The sequence below is a fragment of the Leptonychotes weddellii genome, chromosome 4 (assembly GCF_054177405.1).
Source record: "Leptonychotes weddellii isolate Sample4059 chromosome 4, ASM5417740v2, whole genome shotgun sequence".
Lineage (NCBI taxonomy): Eukaryota > Metazoa > Chordata > Mammalia > Carnivora > Phocidae > Leptonychotes > Leptonychotes weddellii.
In genome coordinates, this window is record NC_138372.1 from 138,488,690 (window position 1) to 138,495,096 (window position 6,407).

The window sequence follows — 6,407 nt, forward strand, 5'->3', positions numbered from 1 at the left end:
GTATCTTTTTCTTCTTGATTTCTACGAGTTCTTTACCTTTTAGGGAAATTAATCCTTTGTATTGCAATTTTATTCTTCAGTTTGTCATTTGTCTTTGCTATTATTTTCTGCTAAGTTTTTGACTGATATGTAGTCATATTTAGAAATATTTTCTTTGATAGATTCTGGATGGTGAGTCATAATTAGCAGGGTCCTTTACATGCAAAGATTATAAAGTAATTCATCTATGTTCTCTCCTAGTGAAAATTTAAGGTGTTTTTTTTTAAAATTTTTTTACATTCTTTGATCCATTTAGAATTTATCCTATATATTGATCCAGCTTCATCTTTTCCAGATGGCTACCCAGTTGTCCCAACTCTAGGGGGTATAGCTCAGTGGTAGAGCATTTGACTGCAGTTGTCCCAACTCTATTTATTATTTGACCCTCACATTTAAGTACATATATTACCTTGATTTAAAAAAAAAAAAAGTAATCAGAAAAAGAGAAGGCAGGGGGCAGAGAAGTCCTCCTGATGGGCTGAACTGAAAAGGGAAAGGGAGGAAGTGGGAAGGTCACATCCTCTTTCCTGGCCTCTGTGTCCCTACATGGCCATTCGGATGGCCATCTATATAGCGATGTCCCACCCTGTGACTGTTTTTTCAGAGGGGATACTTGACTGCAGTGAGGGGCTCGCTACCGTGAGGCTGGCCAAGTCAGACTCTGGAAGGATGAGTTGAACTTCAGACTCTGGGAGGGATGATAGCAGGAGCCACTCCAGGAAATTCCCTGTCACAGGATGACTCAGCTCTAACTGCCTTCCTGCTATGAAGACACTTAGGGTTCCAATCCTTGGGAGAGATAATTTGATGGACCCAACTTGGTCACTTGTCCATCCCTGTCCAAGTCCAGGGGTTAGCCATCCACCACCACCAAGTGCGTGGGGGTGGGATGGGGCAGCATCTCCAAAGGAAGAGGTGCTGGGCAATGAAACCAAACAAAGCCCCCACAGCGGCTGTCCACAACATTTGCAAAAATAGTAACAAAAATAGCAGCTATTTGTGGACTACTGCTATAGGCTGGGAACCATGTTAGGTATTTTCTCACTTATCTCTCCCTTGCTGTGTGAGGTTGACAGGTGAGGAAACCAGGGCTAAGGGACTTCCCTGACACAGTAAATGACATCACCAGGATACAAACTTGGGTGTATCCACCCCCATCCAATCTCTGCCTTTTAACCCTTCAGGGACTGCCCTCTGAGCAAGAATAAATGCTCTCTTTGGTATAAGTCAACTTCTGCACTCTATGCTGCTGTCAGCCTCCATGGGCTTTGGATATGGCTATAGATGATTGTTCGGACACCCAGGGGGCTCCTTGATGTTCTCATCAGTTATCCTGGTGCTTGTTGCCTGCTCTCATGGTAAGCACCCCGTGTCTACAGCACCTCCAGGAGCAGAGCTTTCTCATTCATTCTTTCCTCACGGCCATCTTTGGGTAGGTCATGTGGGCTGGACTGCTGACCCTGTCAGGGAACCATCTCTTGCTGCATGTGCAGGTCTCCCTCAGACCCGGAACCCCTTTCTGGGCTCTCTTGTGCCCCTCAACCTCTCTTCCCTTGGGATAGGGTCCCTCGTCATGGGTATTAGCCGCCCACCACCACCAAGTGTGTGGGGGTGGGATGGGGCAGCATCTCCAAAGGAAGAGGTGCTGGGCAATGAAACCAAACAAAGCCCCCACAGCGGGGGAGGGGGGGGCTGGGCAATGAAACCAAACAAAGCCACCAAACAGCCCATGTTCCAGTGGAATAGATGCCACATTGTCTAGATCATAACTGCCCCTTGAAGAGGATTCACACATACCTCTGCAAATACCCCTGCCCTTCCACCTGCCCTGGGGCCCCTCTAGCCTAAATTAGAACTGGGTGCCTCCATAGACCCCTCCGGCACCCGGCCTACACTGCTTCATCCCTACCTCCACCAGCCCGAGGTACCCTGTTGGCAAGGGTCTCCTGAGAAATTCTACATGGCCTGTAGTGTGCTGACCCCCTTTTAGCCACACATAAGCCTGGAATGTCTTCTCCTTCCTGCTCCCTCCTTTTATGTTTCAGAAAACTTCAAAATTCTGCCATTCCCTGGGCTGGGTGGCTTTCGTTGGGTGTGGTCTGGAGCTTACCTTCAGTTGTTGAAACACCACAATCCATTAAGCACTGAAAGTACACAGTCAACATTGCAAAAGTACTGCTCCTCCAAATGGGTTCTCTTCAGGATTGAGTGGCTCACCTGTCTTTCCCCCTTGGGTGCAGTGTGTTGTATGCACATGCTGCCTGCAGCTTATCTCAGGGTGACACAGAAGCTCCCCCTGAACAGCCATGAAGGTCACCTGCAGCTGGGGATGGCCACAGGAACACCTCCTCCTATGTGATCTGGGGGAAGGGAATGTTGGCAGTTCTCAGGGGCTGCAGAGAAACTTCTCTCCCCATCCTTGTAGTCATAAGGGAACATGGTGACAACCACCAGGATTCACATGGCTTATGTGGTCATATGGTGGACTATGAGGCCATGCACAAAATGGTCTCATTACCTCTCCAAATCACTGCCTGCCCCACTCTGTCTTCTCAGTGAGGACAAGTCTGATGACTCTATTCAGAATATAACTTGACTCTAGGATTCTGGAGCTCTCTTCTCCCGATCCTTTTTTCACCAGACCACTGAAATCTGCAGCACACTACAAAATGTCCTTGTTATGCTTGTCGTTTCTTTTCTATCTCTCTTCACTAGAATTTAATTTGACAAGGGCAGGCAGGAACGTTGGTCTGTTTTGTCCTGGATGTGTCCCAACCTTCTAGAACAGTGTGGGCACACAGTGGGTACTCAATAAATACTTGTTAAATGAATGAATAATTTACTCCTAACTGTGGTGGCTTTAAAATGTGTTCATTAATACTCTGGGGGTATTAATGACACTGCTCACTTCCAAAGTTGAGCTAATTCCCTCCCCAACTGAGGGACTGACTCCCTTCTAATGAATCAGATGTGACTTCTAAGGCTGAGTCAGAGGAAGGACAACTTTCCGCTGGCTCTCTCTCATGGGTCACTCACCCTGGGGGAGTCAGTGGCCTTGCTGTGAAGACATTCAAATAGCCTGAGAGGCCCACGTGGGGAGAAAGCGAGGCTTCCACCGATGACAGCACCAACCTGCCAGCCATGTGAGCGAGCCATCTCGGAAGCAGGCTGTCCAGGAGAAGGCGGCCCCAGCCAACATCGTGGCTCTAACCTTAGGAGAGACCCCCAAGTCAGAACTACCCAGCTAAGGCACATAGAATTCCTCACCCACAGATACTGTGAAGATAATAAATATTTACTATTGTGTTATCCCCTATGGTTTGGGGATAATTTCCTATGCAGCAATAGAGAACTAACACACTTTCAAGGTCACCTAGCGCATTTGAAATATGATTTGCTTTATAAAAACTCCATCCAGCCCCAACTTGATAAGAAAGCAATGCTGTATAAAGTGAGGGATGCCACAACCTAAATGGAGGTTGTGGAGGTTTGATGGAGAGAGAAGAGGCCTGGGGACATAAAATAGAAAAAAGACCTGTCAGATGGTCTCCAATCTGGCACTTACCCTGGGAAAAATCATTTCAAGGCAGTGAGTCCCCAGGAGAAGCACGTATTTGCCAGGAAGTTGGTACAAAGCCTGGAGCCCTAACCCAGTGGCACGTGCTGGGGGGAAACACTTGTGGGCTGCTCGCAGAGCCCGTGGTCCCATTGTTGGTGTACTCGCGGTGTGGTGGTGGGGAAGTGCAGGGGGGGAGGTGGGGGGTGAGGAGGTGGACCTGGGGGGAGGGCTGCGGAGCGGGGAGGGGGGCCTGCCCACCCTTCCCTGATCTGGACTCCACAAAGGCTGCGGCCTGTTGTTGCTGCCTTCCCCAAACTGCAGAGTGACCGTAAGTTATATCCCTGAGCGGTGGGACAGCCAGCACAGTCCACTGTTAAAGATGCTCATTAATCCCAACAGGATACACAAGATAGAAAAGAACCCACTCGGAGAGCTGCTGTGTCCCGAATCCTCACCGGCTTGGCCAGAGCCATCTGCCAGGGCTCTGTAGCACGTTTCCTTTTAGTCCGTGAATGGTGCCAGATGGAGGCTCTGGGGGCTTCCTGCCTCCCACCCTTCTGCCACCAGGGATCACCAGCCATGGCCTGATGACTTGATCTGACAGAGGCGTTCGGTCCCCGGGGCCCACTCCTGCTCTTGGTGTTGGCCCCTGCGGCTCAGAGGGGCAGATCCAGCCGGGCTGGGTGGCCATTCGAGCCATACAGGAAACTTGGCCCTTATGAGAATGATTGGCTTTTGGCAGAATTACTGGAAGTTCTCCTTTGGCTGAAATTCTCTTATCTGGGAGTTTCACCAGATTATGAGGGAAAAAATTGAGAGGGCTTTAGTCACTGACTGTTCAGACTACTCCTTTGATCAGTCTTATTTAACAGATGGGAGGAAAAACCCACGAAGTGTGGGTGTCTCTGAGTGTTGCAGTAGGGAAGTCAGAGTTTCTTGGAGACCTTGCTTGCTGCTGGTAATAATAATGATAGTAGATAATGTTTATTGAGCATTCGCTATCTTCCCAGTGCCATGTTACACACTTTATTTTCCTATTGAAGACTCATGATTCCCCTATGATGTAGGTACTATTTTTATCCTCATTGAACAGATGAAGAAACTGAGGTTCAGTACAGTAATTTGCTCAAGATTACATGGCTGAAGTAGGGTCTCATCTCAGGTCTGCCTACTAACAAACCTATGGCCCTAGGTAGTATGTGGTCACTGTCCTGAGTATTGGTGATTCCTGAGTATCTGCCTATTTCCAAGGTTGGGGAATGTGCTGCGTCTCAAACCTGTCATATCCAGACAATGCCTGACATCAAGGAAGGAGAAGGCAGGAAAACCAAAAAGTAGGCCCAGCTCTGAGCCACCCCTACACACTGCAGTGGTTGTTCACAATGATCATCCTGGGTTATAGCAACTTCCCTATGATCCAGCAATCACATTACTGGGTATTTAGCCAAAGAATACAAAAACACTAAATCAAAGGGATACATACATCCCTATGTTTATAGCAGCATTATCTACAATAGCCAACATATGGAAGCAGCCCAAGTGTCCATTGATGAATGGACAAAGAAGATGCATATATATATATATATATATATATATATATATATATACACCTATATACACATATAGGTATATATATATATATATGTAAAATTATATTATTCAGCCTTAAAAAAGAATGAAATCTTGCCATTTGCAACAACATGGATAGAGCCAGAGAATATAATGCTAAGTGAAATAAGTCAGTCAGAGAAAAACAAATACCATATGATTCCACTCGTGTGTAGAATTTAAGAAACAAAACTAATGAACAAAGGGAAAAGACAAACCAGGAAACAGACAAACCAAGAAACAGACTTAACTATAGAGAACACACTGCTGGTTACCAGAGGGGAAGTGGATGGGGGGGATGGGTGAAATAGGTGATGGGAATTCAGGAGTGCACTTGTGATGAGCACCGGGTAATGCACGGAATTGTTGAATCAGTATATTGTACACTTGAACCTAACATAACACTATGTGTTAACTAACTGGAATTAAAATAAAAACTTACGAAATAATGTTTGCACTAATAATAGTAACCATTTATGGAGTGTCTGCTCTGGGCCAAGGCACTGTGCTAGGGCCTTGCATATGTTAGTTCCTTTGATCCTCTCAATTACTCCATTGGGGTAAGTATTATTATGTTCATTATATAGATAAGAAAACCAAAGTGCAGTGAGCCCAAGCAACTTGCTTAAGATTACAGAGAGAGTAAGTAGGGTTAAGGCACAGATTTGCACACCAATCTTTTTCCAAAATCCCTGTCTTTTTCAGACAATCTCATTGCCTTAGGTCATGATAGGCAAGGAAGAATACCCTGGACAGCTGGGGATCTTCATATGTGGAGAGGGAACTGAGAACAACTTCTATAAATATAATATTATAAAGTTAGGTTGATTAAACACACACACACACACACTCACACACACACTTGATCTGCTTACTCAGGATGAGAGCCATCCTTTAAAATAGTCATCCTGGAAGACTATTACTTCTTCTAAACACCATCTAAAATGCTTGCGATTCCTCTTTGAAAACTACAGTCACAACTAGCTTACATTACTCTCTAATCCTGGTTTCTTTTGGTTATAGCCAGGTTTGACCAAATAATGGTGTTTCCCATCTTGATCACATACCTTGGTCACCAGATTTACTTTCGAATGACTTCAGTTGTTTCCAAAATCATCAAATCTACTCACAGAAGAAGATTTGAGGCCAGGGAGAATTTTTCATAAAAATCTGCAGCAGGCTCTAGGGATAATTTTAAAAT

The 6,407-nt window shown here is 45.9% G+C and overlaps 1 long non-coding RNA gene across 1 annotated transcript in view; it reads right to left on the reverse strand.

The window, feature by feature from the left end:
* Nucleotides 1-3,119, reverse strand: part of LOC145720953 (uncharacterized) — a 12,579-nt gene extending 9,460 nt beyond the window's left edge. The window contains exons 1-2 of the long non-coding RNA XR_014144321.1: nt 3,076-3,119; nt 2,150-2,183 (exon numbers count right to left, since the gene is read on the reverse strand). This is a non-coding gene — a long non-coding RNA (uncharacterized LOC145720953). The remainder of the gene's footprint in view (nt 1-2,149; nt 2,184-3,075) is intronic.
* Nucleotides 3,120-6,407: the final 3,288 nt, after the last annotated feature.